We start from the raw sequence: 16,940 nt of genomic DNA on the forward strand, positions 1-16,940 counted from the left end.
GAGTTTTAATGCAGGTACATAGCTTCCTTTTTAAAGCACGTGGAGAAAAGGAAAGAAGAAACACACTGTTCACACCTTGACCTCTGAAACGTGCCCTCCTTCCTGCAGGGCAGCACACTTGTGTTTTAAGGGCCGTGTTGTCATTAAAGATAAAAGTCTTAGCAGTTTGGATTTCAGCCTTGGAGTTTGTCTTTCCTTTCCATGTGTGATTTCCAATTGTGCTGACTGAGGAGGGCTTTGGCCTGGAACTTGGTGCGTACAGCTCAATGGTGCCCTCTGAAGGCCAACAGGGAGGAGTGCAGTAAAACTGGAAAAGGTGAGGAGCCATGAGCCAGCCCTCTGACCAACAACAAGAGTCAGTCAAACCAAGGAGTCCTGCTAACCCCCAGCTCTGAGAAAAGCAAGCTGTTTATGGGCGTGCCCATAAAGTTGAAAAGAGATTGGGCTTTGGCATAGAACAGGTTTTGGATTAAATTCCAGCATACATGAGTTACTTAACTTGTCTGACTCAGTTTCCCTTTCTGTATAACGTATAAAGCAAAGTAATATTTTTGGATTGCTTACTACGTGGCACACTGTACTCTACATGCTTAGCATGTGTTAGCCCATTTAATCCTCACAAAAGCCCTATGATTTATACACTATTATTATCCACATTGTACAAATGAGAAAACCAAGGCCCAGAGGTAGTTAGATACTTTCACAGCTAGTAACCGGCAAGACCAAGTTGGTGGTACAGTCAGAAGCCTGGGCTCAATCACACATCATACTACCTCCCCTACTCACCCTACTGGGCCACTGGAGGACCTGGAAGAAATCCATTAACTACCCAAAACTGAGCTTGGCGCAGAACTAATGCTTAATAAGATAAATAGTGGTTCTATTAGGTTCCTATTCCTGGTTGGCCACTTCCATATGTACAATCATACGCAAAATATTTTAATTTCTCTGTGTCTCAGTTTCTTCATCTGGAAAATAGGTCCATAGAAATGTCCTCCCAGGCACTTTCTAGTATATATATTTTAAGCTAACATAGAGTCTCATTAATCTCATTAATCTACTAGACAAACCAATCCCTTTACCTATCAGGACATTTCCTCTTTGATGAAGAGAAGTGGCTGGTGATCCTAAAGGTTACTCCGAGTTCAGTGACATTTAGATCCTTTCTGTTGACCTCTGAGAGCGACATAGAACATAATGGACTGCAGGCCTGAGAGCAAAGGGCCTCGAGGTCTCCCCTCAGCTCTGCCCTTGCTGGGCTTGCTGGGCGTTCTCAACAAGAAGGCTTGTTGGGAGTCTACAAAGTACTCTGGAAAGCCTGGAGGCAATGAGGCAGCCGAGCGGCTCCTGGGCGTCCCTGTCCTCCTGCAGTCAGCACTGTTCTCGATCACACTCACTCGCCATGGCAGCAGAAGGAAGGGTACCCATAGGGGGTCTCCAGTGCGCAGGGCTGAGCTCTACTTCCCACTGTTAGGTAGGAGAGAGGGTCCAAAATGATGTAACCATAAAAGTTACCCTACATGCAGGGGTAACTAACAGGACACTTATAGCATGTTAGAGCTCTGTTTACTCCTGTTATGTCACTAAGCATGTCTTCAAGTTTCTCCATGTTGTTACATATGGCAGGATTTTTTTTTTTTGAGGTATTTTCTTTATTCATTATCTATTGCTGGGCATTTAGATTGTTTGTGCATCTTGGCGACTGTGGAAAGTGCTACAGTCAACATAGGAGAGCAGATAACTCTTCAAGATCCTGATTATAGCCCTGGCCAGTTGGCTCAGTGGTAGAGTGCCAGCTCGGCATGTGGATGTTTGATTCCTGGTCAGGGCACACAGGAGAAGTGACCATCTGCTTCTCCACCCTCCCCCTCCCATTCTGTCTCTCACTCTTGCTCTCTCTCTCTCTCTCTCTCTCTTCCAGTCTCACAGCCATGGCTCAATTGATTTGAGCATGTTGGCCCAGGGCACTAAGAATGGCTCCATGGAGCCTCTGTCTCAGGCACTAAAAATAGCTTGGTTGCAAGCATGGCCCTAGATAGGCAGAGCATCTGCCCCAGACAGAGTTGCTGAATGGATCCTGGTCGGAGTGCATGCGGGAGTCTGTCTCTCTATCTCCCCTTCTCTCATTTGGAAAAGAAGAAAAAAACAATATCCTGATTACATTCTTTTGGATAAATGCCCAGAGGGGGGATTGCTGGATCATCTGGTAATTCCATTTTAATTTCTTGAGGCACCCGCATTATTTTCTGCCTGCATTCTCATCAATGGGGTCCACAACCTCGCCAATACTTGCTATATTTTGATTTTTTTATAATAACCATCTTACAGACATGAGGTGCTATCTTCTCATGAGGAAATAAAATATAAAAATGAAGTGTCAAATTAATGGGTGAAGAAATCAGTAAATAGTATTTGGACAATTGGCCTGCTACATTTTTTTAAATGATGTATATATAAAAAATTCAATTGATTCTTATGATAAATTCTTAATATTCTTATTGTGGTTGTTAATCTGTGAAAACAAGAGAAAGAGACAGTTCAGAGAACACTTCCCAATGAAGTGTCACAAACACGCACACTTTGTTTGAAAGAGAAACCACTTCTCTGCATTTTTTATTTTGAAGAAAAGAACAAGTGAGTTTAGGAGGGAGGGGGTTGAGGCAAGAAACAGTCTTTTATGGGGAAGGGAGTCTCCAGAGGGAGACTGAATCTGGGGGCATTTCTTTTGTGAAAGAAGAGGTGCTGAGTTCTCTTCTTAGTCCTCATTAACTAAGTACAGCAGTTAATGAGCAGAGCCGAATTTTCAAGGAGGTCTGGTTCTTGTCTCCCACTCACAGATGCCCCTCTCAGCAGCTTCCCTTGGCTACAGCCCTGGGAACTTGTGTTCTGCGCCGAGAGCGACCCCTTCTGCTCAGATGTTGCTGGTGCAATGCAGCCGACCGCTGAGATCTCACAGGAGATGTGCAGAAACGGGCAGAGCCCGAAACCCACCCCTCAGGACCTGGGCAGCCGCTCTCCCCTCCCTGACAAGTCAGAGCAATGTTCTGTCCCTCATGTGCACACCTTAGGCCACCGTGTCATTCAGCAAGTTCTGTGCTGGGAGCTGGTGGGGAGTGTCTCTGAGTTTCCATGCAACACTCAGAGCCCGCCACAGAAGACAGCTGGGGGCACATGACTACAGTGAGGGTGGCGTCTTTACCAGAGGGCATCGTAGGGCAGTGATGACCCTGTCTGAGGAACACAGGAGTTCTTTGAACTATTTAAGAGGACAGTCCACCCAACAGAAAGAGCAGGGGGTAGAGAGTAGAATGTGCAAAGCCACAGAGTCCTGGGGAGGGACTCCTGGCACAGTGGGGTCTGAGGGTTCTCTGGGGAGGGACATGCAGTGGGGAGGAGGGAGCCAAGTCTGGAAAGGGCGATGAAGGGGGTATGGAAGGGCTCTATGTGCCAAGCTGAAGGTTTGCAACTTGTCCCATAAGTGTACATGGCCTCTTCAGATTTTAGAGGATGATGACAATTTACAAGAGAAACTACAACTCCTCCAGGATGCACACCTGACCTGGGGGTGGAATGACAAAGTGACAGATCAGTGACCTCCCTAGGATTCTTTTGTCTAAGTATCATTTGTCACCTGTGCTCTGAGGACAGCAGGACGCATCGACAAGAAGAGGTGCTAGCTATGGAGGCCACGTCAAGTCCTCATTTAAGGCACAGAACCACCACAAAAAAGTCTCTGTCCCCATGGGACTTACGAGGCAATAAAAATCCAACTTGAAGAAGGTTTACAACAAAACAAGGGTGAAGAGACGAAAAAAACAAGTATGTTAAGAAAGAAAGGCATTACTATTAAGGAATGTAAGGTTTTAAGTAAAATAATTCATACCAACCCAGCCACACCCTGGCTGACCCTCATGACGGAAGAGGTGACAGCTGAGCCAGTAAGGAAATGACACAGGTCCCTAAAAGTCCAGACCTTTAGCATCTCTGTAACTTTATAAATGCCCATACAAACAATGGTCCCATGAGTGCCAAACTGAATAAATGGGCTGGGGGTCAGAAGCCTGAGTCCCAGCCCAGGTGGAGCGAGGCCACCAGTGGTCCTAGCAAGTCTCCAGCCCCAGAAAGACCCTTGGGGGCTGCTCATTCCTGATGCCCTGGGCCCTGGGCTTCGCCCCTTGCCATCTGGGAATCTTGGGTATAGGGAAAAAGTGGAAAGTCTATTTGGACCAAATGGAAGGATCACTCAACCCATTCAGAAAGGAGCACCATTGTCCTAGGACCCCTGGAGTTGCTGAACTGACCCTGACCCCCAAAAGTACCCCGAAGCTGGGAGCCTCACTCACAGGGGGCCCTCGAGCCCCTGCCCTCTCCCGCAAGCTCAGCAGCCTAAAGGCTCCTGTTACCAAGCGGGAGCCCCAGGCCCAGTAAGTTGATCCCTCCCGGCTCCCACCCCAGCGCTTTCTCATAACCCTAGCTGCCCTGGGACGGATAGACTCAAACCCTGTGACACTCCTCCTTCTGGGAAGAAAGAAGAAGTGGGGCTCCCTGAGACCCTGGAGATGGTTCTCCTCAATGGCTCTAGCCAAGCCAGGGGTGTCCATTTATCAGGAAGGGCCAGCCCACTCAGGCCAGAGTCCGGGGCTTCACAGTGACTCTCAGCTTTGAAGAAGTCCATGCTCTCTTCATCTGAAGGCCAGAGGACATATCTTGTTTATCCCTACACTTCCCTAGTCTGGCACTGCTCAGGCACGCAATAGGCACTCAGTCATTGTGTGCTGAGTGCTCTCAGTTGACTGCAGTGACATCTTCATCACCATCATCACCCAATCAGCAGCAGCAACAGTACCGTCTAAGGCCCCCAAGCTCCCCATGTCCCTGGCACTGTGCTGTTGCAGCTCATGTAAATCTCCTGGCGACCCCATGAAGAAGACACCCTGATCAACCCGCTCTCCGGTTGGGAGAAGTGAGTAGGTGGGAGCAGTGGCCAGCAATGCAGGGCTGCGCCCGGGGCCTGACTGACCTGTAGCATGTGCACAGGTGTGCTGCATCTCAAAGGCAGTTCCTGTGTGACCCAGTTCACCCAGGTGTCCCAGTGGTGCCTCAAGAACGGTCTCCTTACAGGTGACCGGACGGCCAGGGCTTTCCTGGCTGGCAAACCCTGGGGAGGAAATAAATAGTGCTGGCATTCTCCTCTTCTCCTGCCTGGTCTTCCATCCATTTAGCAAATAACTGTTGGTTGCTTATGATGGGTTCTGCCGGGCAGGCGGAATGAACAGCGAACATGACACATGTGGGCCTTCGTGGGTGTGCGCCTGTGAGTTTTACTGAGGGGAGTGGGAGTGAGTTTGGAGAGGAGTGAGAAGACATGAACAGAACCCCACTTTAACTAGTCTCCTTGCCTCTAACTTCACTCCCCCACAACCACCACCCACCCAACCCAACAGCCCGCATTTCTAGATGACCTCCAGTGAAGCATCAGACACCTAGTCAGCTCCTCCCAGCAGCACCGAGGCCTGGGAACCACACAGAAATTAGAACAAATGAAACCTGCGCTGAATTCCAGCTTCCCCATCAACTGATGACCTTCTTGAGCCTTAGGACACATCCATCACACAATTTTCTTTTTCACACTCTTGGGTAGGCTAGCATCCACTGGGGCGAGACCCAGTTTGGACTGGGTCAAGGAATAAATGTCAGGAGAAGGAAGAGAGACAGCAATGAAAACCGCCCTGGGGACATGAGCATGAAAAGGGGAAGAGAAATTTGATGGTCACTGTGAGTGGGCACGTAACTGAGAGAGGGGGGTTTAAGGACAGGAAGGCATTCTAGACATTTGTAAACTGAGGGGAGCAAGCAACAGAAAGAGGTTAAGACACAGGAGAGGAGAGTGTGACCCTGGGGCGACACAGACAGAAACAGGTGGCATGGGCCGGACAGAGCTGAGTGCCGGCCCCACACTACAGGGGTTTATCCCTTTCTGCTCGAGCCTAGTGGGGACCAGGCGGCCGAGGGGTAGAAAGGTGCGCAGAACTATGTAAGGAGCCAGAGTGCGCATGGAAGGACCCATCTTGACAGTCTCGCTTCCCTTCCAACAATGGGAATAAAAGCAGCTGTGAGAAGTGGGGACTGAAAACTTCCAGGAAGCTTGAGTGAAGGGGCAGGGTGTGTGCGAACCAGGTGGTGAGGGTCGTGGAAGAAGGAGCTGACCGAAAACAAGTGTAAGACTGATGGGCAGCTGTGAGTTCCCCTGAGTTAGAGCATCGTGCCTGTTAGCTGTGAAAGTGTAGGGGTTTTAATGTCACAGACAATGGGGGGAAGGGTGCACAGGAGCAGGAGGCTGAGGGGGAGAGAAAGAAAGAAAATTGGCAGCGGAGGGAGGGGGCCTTCCCTCCATGACGATGTCAGAAAGCTACATAGCATGGTTGAATGCCATGCACCTTGAATACCTGAGCTTTGGTTCAAGTTATTTTTGAGCCACATCTGACCTAGGATCCAGGACAGATTTAGGCCTGGCCACGGAGAAGCAAAGAAGCTGTCACAACTGCCTCTGCCCCTCAGTTAACGTCCTCCCATTTTCCACAGGTTCTGTCTCCTAGAATCTGTCCCCAATGAGCTATCTCCTTGCTGGGAGCAGTAGTGAGGGACAAGAGCACTCACTCTTGGGGACATGCAAGTCGGATCACCACTGCCTGCTTCCCTGCAAAAATGGTCCTCCATGTTCCTTCTGTGCAGGTGGAATGAAACCAACATGCTGCCCAGTCCTGGAACTTGCAGACAACACTGGCAACATTTCAGAAGCAGGCATAGAAGACCCTAAACAGAGCCCAGGAAACAGAACGAGCCTGATACAAACACGCCCTGCTTCTGCAAGGAGAGCAGTTTGAATCCCGTGTCCATAAATGATGGGTGCTGTGACACCCTGAGCCACCACCGGCTTGGGCTCTAGCATTTACTACTAGCCCCAGTAACAAGCAGCTATGAACACTTCCCACGTGCCAGACATGATCATGCATCCATGGTCCTCAGGTTCTGAAATTTTCAGTTAGGTAGGTAAACCCTGGACGTTTCCAAACCTCCTGTGTAAGGACTACGGGAAGCCGCTCGGGCCTCATCTGCACTGACAGCGCCGCCTGGTGGCCACGTACTCAGCCTGCAGCATCCAAGTCTTCCACCCAACCCTGTGAAAACGCTGTTCTGTGATCAGACCTTGAAACCTCGTCCAGGCCTCCTCCGCGTTTTTTCTCTTTCTCTCGACCTGTCCCGAGTGTCCCTCTGGCCTTCTTGACCACTGACAGCTTGGGAACCTCACTCTGGAAATGCCAAAAGCAACAAGAGCCTCTGACCAGAAATACGTTTGCTACTTCCCCTTCTCTCCCCTCTGCGTTCTTTTCCTACCACCTCCGGCCTTAACAAGGGGCTTTGCAGAGGAAACCCCTCCCAGCTGTGGTGGGGCGGGGGTGGGGGTGGGGGGGTGAGCAGGACTCAGGAACACGGCACACTTGAGGCATCTACCCACACGCTCCACGCGGGCTCACGAAAGCCCCTCAGAATTCTCCTGTAAAAAGTCTGTGGTGTCTTGAGGTGAATGGAACCGCTAAGACCTGACCACCAGAGACGAATCTCGGTGTGTCTTCCCCAGGGCCCCTTCCCCAGCTCTGGCCACTGGCCAGGGAGAATTTCTAAGTCCTCTTTTCTCCTCTCTCCTACAAATGTATTCATTTCCTCCGGAGGAGGAAAGACTGGGGTAGGCAGAACACGAAGAAAACAGGCTCATTCACTCATTGTCAAAAGTCACACAGGAAAATCCGAGAAAAATAAAACTTGAATTATTGTTGGATTTTGCTTTTAATTCCACATTGACTATGTGTCTCCTATTTGTCACATTTTTTAATGTTTGATGACTGTTGCCACAGCCACGAGCTGCAAAGAGACAGCCTTGACAGGCTTCCTAGTCTTACCTAGCTTAAAGGAAAATGTACAACTCCACTCCGTGAGAAAACTATCTGTTGATCTCATTTCTGCACAATGGACATGTTTTCTAAGACGTCTTCGGTGCTCTCCATTTTGACCTCAGAGCTCTGCACCAAAGGCAGTGGCTGGACCCAGCGTGGCACACAGCTCTTCTCTGCAACCTCTTTCTCCATGGCCTTCCACAAGTTCAGATGTCCCGGGGGTAAGAGTGTCTCCAGCTCTTGTAGAACTTTTACTGTGCAGTAGGGTCATCTGTTTGCTCTGTCCTTCCCACTGCCCTGAGCTCCTCGTGGACAGCGTTCATCCTTGAATCCCCAGAGTGTGGCAATGGCACTGCCTGGCTGTGGTGGGCACCCATAGCTCCTATTTAACAACTAGATGAGTGAAGGAAGAGAGAAGGAGAGAAGAAGAGAGAGACAGATAGAGAGAAAACTGGGCCATTTCCAATTCCAAATGCTCCAAGAGCATGCCAACAGGGACCCACTTCTGTAGCAAAAAGCTCTGTTCCTCAGGTAGCATTTCAGGTAAAAGTCACAGGTTTGGGGCCTCATGCCTTCGGGGCACCAGGACTAGCAGTGTAGTCAGGGACTGAGAGCAACCTCCTCTTGGTTCATAGCTGAAATATCAGCAGTCTTCATTGCCTTAACCTCAGGGAGTGAGGGTTGTGAAATGTCGCTTCCTCTGCTGGGGAAGCACAGGGAGATGTGCTTTGGAGGGCACAAGGGAGATGGTGGAGCTTTTAAATTACCCACAGATTTCATACAGCTTGCGTGGTTGCAACAAAATAACTGCTTTCTACAAAGCTAAAGTGGCCCCGAGGGCCTCTGTCCCTCATAGAGGCCTGGACCTCAAGGGCTCTGAAAGCCTCCTTTGGAACTTCCAGAGAAAGTCTGAGGATTTGAGGCCAGCGGGGAGGAGCAAAGAGATCAGGGGGAAAAGGAAGGAGGGGAGGGGAGGGGAGGGGAGGGGGAAGGGGGAGGAGGAGGGAGGGAGGGAGGGAAGGGAGGGGAGGGGATGGTAGGGGAGGGGAGGGGAGGGGGGAAGGGAGGGGAGGGGGGAGGGGAGGGGAGGGGGGAAGGGAGGGGAGGGGGGAGGGGAGGGGAGGAGGGAAGGGGGAGGGGGAGGGGGATGGAGGGAGGGTGGAAGGAAGGAAGGGAAAGGAAAGGACAAAGAGCTCCTTCGGTGAGTGCTCAGTGCAGTTGACTCTTCTGTTGCACATGCTTCATCCATGAACCAAAGAGCTCACCAGATAGTTGGTTCCAATGGAAACAGGAAATTGTGAGAAAGTGTCTAGAGAAGGAAGGAATGTTTCAGAAGATAAATCAAGATTATACACCCAGAGATGGTGCTTGGCTGGGTATGAGCTAAGACAAACGTGACACCAAGTGACTCTGAAAGCCAAGAGTGGCAGACCTTCCTGTGTGCGGACCCCGAGGCCATGGTCTTGGCAGCTGACGCTGTTGTTGCACAAAGAAAGGGCGCTGAGACAATAACCTCAATGTGTAAGCACCGCCCCAGTGCTTTTTCCTTAAATACCTACTGTTTCAAGCAAACGCAATAGGATGCCATTATAACCCCAGTGAATCTTTACTCCTCTCTTCCTCTGTAGGCTTAAAGAGGCTCCATCAAGTTTCAGCTTCCCTTGTTTGGGAAATAATTTCTGACTGCCCAAGGCTGAGGAAAGAACTCCTCCTGCATGCTCCCACAGCTTCCAAGACCATGTTATAAAATAAAGTGTTCTCTAATCACCTGATTATTTATCTGAATCTCTTAGTGTATAAAGCCAAGTCAGGCAGAGATGAGGTCCGGTTTTCTCTGATAGCCACAGCTAAGCACAATTCCTAATACACGAGGACAGGCGTTTGCCCTCTGTCAACCTGGCACAAGGTATATATTCCATTCAAATGTGTTGAATTGAATAAAATATTGTCCCTGCTTAATAATAAAAAGTGATCACTTTATTATATATAATGTTTTCCCTTCCTCATTTCAACAGCTCATTTTGTTGAAATTATTTAATTCTAGGACACTGAAATTTCTCTTCCACTCTATACAGTTTATATCTTTGTTTTAAGCATGGTAATTTATCATTTATTAGCCATTTCCAGATAGGCCACTATTAATCCATTTGGTTTCTGTTTAGATTCATTGATTGTTGGATTATTTGACCAAGTCTTAACTTTCACTGTTAAAGAGAAGTCAGAAGCTAGTCTGATCACTTCTCATTTACATATAAAGTGTTCTTTTTGTCTGGATGTTCAAGCAGTATTTCCCCTTTACATTGAAGCTCTATAATTTTATAATTGCCTAACAGCATCCAATATTTACTGAAGGCTTACTAAATGCTGGCAATACTCTAGACAACTTTCATGTATTAACTCGTTTAATCCTCACAATAACATTTGGAGGTAAATATTATTGTCATTTACATTTTGTAGGTGAGAAAGCTAAGGCTCAGAAGTTAAGTGCATGACTTAAATTCACACAGCTCGTAAGTGCTAGAGCCATGGTCAAGAATACATGGTCTGCCTCCAGCACTTGTGTGGCTCACTACTGACCACACGTGTACTTTTTTATAAATGAAGCTTAACTGAGTCTTGGTGCCCCCTTTGTACAGAATTGGAGCTTCTTCAACTCAAGAATATATTCTTCTATACTGGAGGGTTTTGCTTTTTTTTTTTTTTAATATTGACTCTCTTGTTTATGTGGGGGGTTTTCCTTCTAGAATTTACACATTGCTTTCTTTAGGAAGACTTCCATGATCTACCAAGTTGAGTTAAATTGTCCTTTCTTTTGCACTCTTATATACCATGAAAGTAGATCAATTTCAGGTCTTGACACATGAAACTTCTTATTACTTTTCTATCTCTACCCATAAACTATAAGCCGGTTAAGGGCAGAGAATTTGTCATGTTCACTGTTGTACCCTCAAGGCCTATTTCCATGCCTGACATGGGTCAGTTCTCAGTAAATATCAGCTAATATTAAATGAATGGAATGACCTCTGACCTCCAAAGACTCTATGTGCTACTAGCCAATACTTCAGCAAGACTGCCACACTCTTCCCTTCTGTTGGCCTGTGGTGTTTCTATCTGGGAACCAGAAATCTATGCAATGTCCAGTGGGCACCCATCTATGTAACAGGGTCACACTCCTCTAACTTCTGCCCACATAATTAGACTGTGCAGCATTAAGCTTTCAGCACACTGAAAACACACTGTCTTGGCCAGATAATTCAGTTGGTTGGAGCATCATCAGGAATTGCAGAGGTTGCCAGTTCGATCCCCACAGGGCACATACAGGAACAGCTCAATGTTTCTCTCTCTCTCTCCCTCTCTCTTTTTCTTTCCTCTCTCACTGAAATCAATAAATAATTTTTTTTTAAAGGGAAGAAAAACACACTACTAGAAAGAAAGGAACAGCTTTAGGAGCTATAGGAGACCCCAGAGTCCCTAAGCAAGGACGATCTGTGCAGGCGAAGGGGCGAGAGACTCTGGAGTCCTTCAGCCTCAGCAAAAGAACAAAACAAACTACGAATGTTGATCCCATGCTGCTGGCTCCAGGCCTGCTGCGCAGCATTAGGCTGGTTCTCGCCAGTTTCTTACCTTTCCCAGAGCCCTTCACCTGAGTTAAGATTTATTTCTATGGTGCTCCCACTCAGATTTTAAAATAAAGGTAAGAAATGGCATCTGGCCTGAATTTAAGTCTTCCATTTATGACTCTGCCAGCCTTCTATTTAATATTCTTATTGAGGCAAAGCACACACACACAAACAGTAACTCACAATACTAAAATAAAGGCTATTGGCAGAATCTGAGAGGACATACCCCTGACTGTATTTCTAATAGAGCCTGATGACAAACGCAGTCCATGGTGGGGGGACAAGGCCCATCCGCCGGTCTCTGCGTGGCTGCGAGGTCAGCACTGGCGGAAAGGCAGCAGCTGTCCGTGCAGTGTGGGTGCCGCCCCCACGCCATCTCCCAGGGCCTCGCTCACACTAGCACCAGTGTCCGCTGCCCCGGTTAATTAGAGACTGCAATTCCAAGACCAACGCTGGACAGAAGCCGGGTGCTGGGGCCGGAGCAGCGCGCCTTCCTGCGAAGGAAAGCTTTCCGAAGGAAAGCTCAGTGGAGGAGCGGGCAACGACAAAGGATGGCCGCCAAGCGGGGCTTACAGGTTTCCTGTAGCCTGCTTGTCGGGCTTGATGGCGAAGAGTAAACTAAAGATCGTCGAGGATGCTCTCTCTGCCAACACTCGGAATTTAGCAGAGTCCTGACTACATAGGAAATGTGTCAAAAAGCAACTTTACTCTTGACTTTAGATTATTAAAGAAATGTAAATCAACATATTTTTTTAACCGTCAAGGTAACAATGCACCCTTCTAAACCACTGCTTTTTGAGGCCTTTCTTTCCTTCGCAGCTAGAATTTTCCTCAGTCAACAGTGCCTTCTTCTCCTTCTCACCCAGACCCCTCCCATCAACAATGAGGACATTCGGCGCCTGCAATGTATAGGACACATTGTATCTGTCTATCTGTGCAGGCCAAGGGGCCAGAGACTCTGGAGTCCTTCAGGCTCAGCAAAACAAAACAAAACAAAACACGAATGTTTATCCCATGCTGGGGGCTCCAGTCCTGCTGAATAGCATTAGGCTGGTTCTCACCATTTCCTTCTCCCACCCTACAACTCCTTCCATCAGGCGGTTGTCATCTTGGCTGTGTGCTAGGACCGTGAGAGCTTTGTAAACTATCTCAGACTCGGATGCCGCTCCCAGGGAGCCCAGTTTCACTGGACTGCCGCGCAGCCTTCGTGCTCTCGGATTTCTTAAAGCCTCTTGCACAATGCAGGTGTGCAGACCAGGGCGGGGATGAGGTTAGAGCCCATTTTCTGCTCCCTTCTCAGCGGATTCCTGGTTTGTCGTGAAACCTGCCGCCGCCCCTTTTTCTCCTCACCTCTCCTAAACCACAACAAAGGGGTTTCTGCCTCCTCCCTTTTCTGAAATAGTTCTTGCCAAGGTTGTCACAGGCCCTGATGCCCAGAGTCGGACAGACACCCAGCTTACCCTGGCGGACCCCGTGCAGGGCCAGGTACTGGTTGTGTCTCTGCGTTTCCCAGTCCCTCTCTCCCTCGGGAAGCCAAGTCCGCATGCTCAGCCTTCCTTTGTTTGACTCCTTTGCTGCCCTTTCTAGTTCTTCCGAGGCTCACCCCCCACCCAGCCGGGAAAAGTGGGCGCTCCTGGATCTCACTCCAGTTCTCCTTCCAGGACTAGTTCCTCCATGTCCATGACTAATGTCCATTTCAGCTCCGATGATGTCCTGTGAGCTGCAGGCCCACAGGGCCCGCCCAGGTCCCTTCCCCCAGGGCACCACTCTGCACCCTGAGCTCAGAGCCAGAACAAGATGTCTCCCACCCTCCGCATCCCACCTGCTACTCACCTCTGTCCTCGGCACTTCCCCGTCATCTTCTTCTCATCCCCTTCTCTGTCTCCACGACCACCAACCCAAACGCACGGTCTCTGCTGGCTGTGGCTGGTGTCCTCCACTCCTTCTAGTCTCAGGTGAGCTCTATAGGCCGCAGGGCTTTGCTGTCAGTACCCACAAAAATCTTTGTTGATTTCTCATTTGTTTCAAGAGATAAAAGAAAAAAATATATTTTAAGGAGAAAAAATAAAGTCCTTCTTTTTTAAAAAATGGAACCCTTCCCTTCACTTACCACCCAATCCCTCTTGTCTGCCCACAGGCCTGGAAGTACAGTGTGTCTGTAAAGTCATGGTGCACTTTTGACCGGTCACAGGAAAGCAACAAAAGATGATAGAAATGTGAAATCTGCACCAAATAAAAGGAAAACCCTCCCAGTTTCTGTAGGATGATGTGGCAGCATGTGCACATGCGCAGATGATGACGGAACACCGTGTATACAGTGGAGCAGCCCATGGCCATGCCAGTCAAGATGTGAACAGTACAGAGGAAAGTTCAGTGTGTTCTGTGGCTCCCTAAATTTGAATCCATGACCAAAGTGCAACGTGAATATTGGCACGTTTATAACGAAGCGCCACCACATAGGAGTAATATTATTTGGTGGGATAAGCAGTTGAAGGAAACCGGCAGTGTGATGGAGAAACCCCATTCTGGTAGGCCATCAGTCAGTGATGAGTCTGTAGAGGCTATACGGGATAGCTACCTAAGGAGCCCTAAAAATCTGTGTGTGAGCCCACATCGAACTGCACTGAATAGGTATGAAACTGGGAGAGTTTTCCTTTTATTTGGTGCAGATTTCACATTTCTATTGTCTTTTGTTGCTTACCTGTGACCGGTCAAAAGTGCACCATAACTTTACTGACACACTGTATCTACACCATTCTAACAGCATGCACGCTCTTTCCTTTAACATGCACACACTGTGCACTAATGCACTGTTCTGTGAGTTTCTGGTTAACGCCTGCGTCTGCACCAGATTGAGCCCCACGGGGTCAAGGACTGGGGTTGGTCTTTTACTCATTGGCCCCAGAACCTGTCACTGATGGGTAGTACATGCTTAACAAATGTTAATTTCCTGAAAACTAAATCTAAAAACTATTGCATATAATACAAGTGATTAGAGATTAAATTGTAAGAAATTACTAAGGAATATAAAAAACATAGACCTAAATAATGTTAAGTTCATTTTGGTAGCTTTGAAAATAAATATAAATGATTTAAACATGTTGCCATTAAAATATATATATTTTATTGATTGTATAGAGACATGTAAATTTTGGTATAATATAAAGTTCAGAAAAAATCAGGATATAAATGTTTACATAATAGACATTTAACTTCTACTTTCTCCTTAATAAAAACCATAAAGGAATCACCAAAATGTTGATAGTAATTATTCTGGGTAGTAGAATTATGAATGATTTTTATTTTTTTTCTTTATATTTATCAGAATTTTCTAAGTTATTTGTAAGAAAAATATATTACTCCGAAAAAAAGTTATATCAGTCAATCATGTTTTCTGTTATAGGTTACAGAAAACCAATCTCAAAGTGGCTTAAACAACACCAGGTATTTACGGCTAGTGTAACTGAGAATGTTGTGTTATGGTTTAATAAGGACTCTAGCTTTATTTCCTGCAAGTATCTTGTGTTTGGTCTATTTTGGTGTTTAACTTCAGACTCAGATTGACTTCCCTCCTCATGGCAAAATGGCTGCCGTGGCTTCTAGGCTTCTCGTCCTTGTATCACACCATACAGGAGAGAAAGCGTCGGTGTGCCACTCTGATAAGGCCAGCTTAGAACACAGCTCCTGCACCAGTCTCTGTGACTACTAGCTCATTTCTCCATTGCTGGCACTGGAGGTGCAGCCAAATTCCCTAGAACCATGTGGATCACCAAGCAGAAATCCAGGGCTATAGGAAATAGGCAAGAAGGGGAGGGTGTTTGACAGATATGTCTGCTATAAACATTTTAAAACAAAATACTTGTTCACTTAAGTGGAAAGATTAAAAGGTATTATAATGCAGGGAAAGGGTATTGTTTTCCAAATAACTGAAAATGAACAGGTAGAACTGGAAATTGAAAACATAATTCCAATTACTTTAGCACTCTATAAACTGAAATACTTGAGCATAAATCTAACAAAAATATATATAATTATGTAGGGAAAACTATGAAACTCTGATAAAATAATCAAAATAACTAAACAAAAGGAGAGATATTTATTGATAGAAAGACTCCATACTGTCAAGATGTCAGTCTTTCCTGATCTATTGATCTATAGGTTCAATGCAATTCCAATCAAGATCTCAGCAAAGTTATTTTATGAATACCACAAACTGATTTTAAAGCCTATATAGAGAGGTAAGGACCTAAAATAAAAGGAGAAAAACAAAGCTGGAGAACTGACACTACAAGGCTTATGATTAAACTACAGTAATCAAGACAGTGTGGTATTGGCAAAAGAACAGACATATAGATCAATGGAACAGAATAAAGAGCACAGAAATAGACCCACATGACTAAAGTCAGCTGAACTTTGACAAAGGAGCAAAAGCAATATAACAGAGGAATGATAATCATTTCAACAAATGGTGTGGAGCAACAGGGCATCCACATGCAAAAAAAAAAAAAAAATGTACCTAAACACAGATCCTATACCCTTACAAACATTAACTCAAAATAGATGATAGACCTCAATGTAAAACGCAAAACTACAAAACTCCTAGAAGATAATATAGAAGAGAACCTAGATAATCTTGGATATGGTGATACCTTTTAAAATACAATCCATGAAATCCAAAGACAGTCTATGAAAAAAATTATTGATAAGCTGAGCTTCACTAAGTTGAGAAACTTCTGCTCTGTGAAAGACAACATCAAGAGAACTTGAGTCCTGGCTGGGTAGCTTAGTTAGTGAGAGCTTCATTCCAGAACTCCACAAACTTGCAGACTCAATCCCTGGTCAGGGCAAGAATCAACCAATGGGTGACAAATAAGTGAAACAACAATTGATGTTTCTCTTTCTCTCTTCTTCTTCTCTCTCTAAAATAAATAAAATAAATAAATAAAAATAAAGAGAATTTTAGAAGACAAAACACAGAGATGATGCAGGCATTCCAGAGTTATGGGGGCCTGAACGTCCATGACTCACTGTGGGTTCTTGGCTTCATGCGTGAAAGAATTCAAACACAAGCAGCATAGAGTTTAAAGTGACAGTTTATTTTGATTAGCTACTCCACAGACTAGGGAGCAGGCCCTCTCTAGTGGGATTTACTTCTTTTATTGAAGCTCATTTAATCAAGGGCTAGGAATTAATAAGGGAAAGGAATACTCAGGATGTTTCTGGGGAATTGGGTGGAAACTTCTCAGAAGAGCCTCATCCGGTCATGTTGTGTCTTTATATGGGCTTTTTGTTTCCAATCATGGTGCTTTGGGTGTTTCATTCAGTGTGCTACCATTGTAGAATGAGTATATAATGAGGCTAGGGGTCA

General features: G+C 46.5%; 1 pseudogene; it reads left to right on the top strand.

Annotated features, from left to right (window-relative positions):
• The first annotated feature begins 1,197 nt into the window (after positions 1-1,197).
• The window catches only part of LOC136392429 (large ribosomal subunit protein mL42 pseudogene), a 47,505-nt pseudogene continuing 31,762 nt past the window's right edge, over positions 1,198-16,940 (top strand).

The sequence above is a fragment of the Saccopteryx leptura genome, chromosome 2 (genome assembly GCF_036850995.1).
Source record: "Saccopteryx leptura isolate mSacLep1 chromosome 2, mSacLep1_pri_phased_curated, whole genome shotgun sequence".
In the NCBI taxonomy this organism is placed as follows: domain Eukaryota; kingdom Metazoa; phylum Chordata; class Mammalia; order Chiroptera; family Emballonuridae; genus Saccopteryx; species Saccopteryx leptura.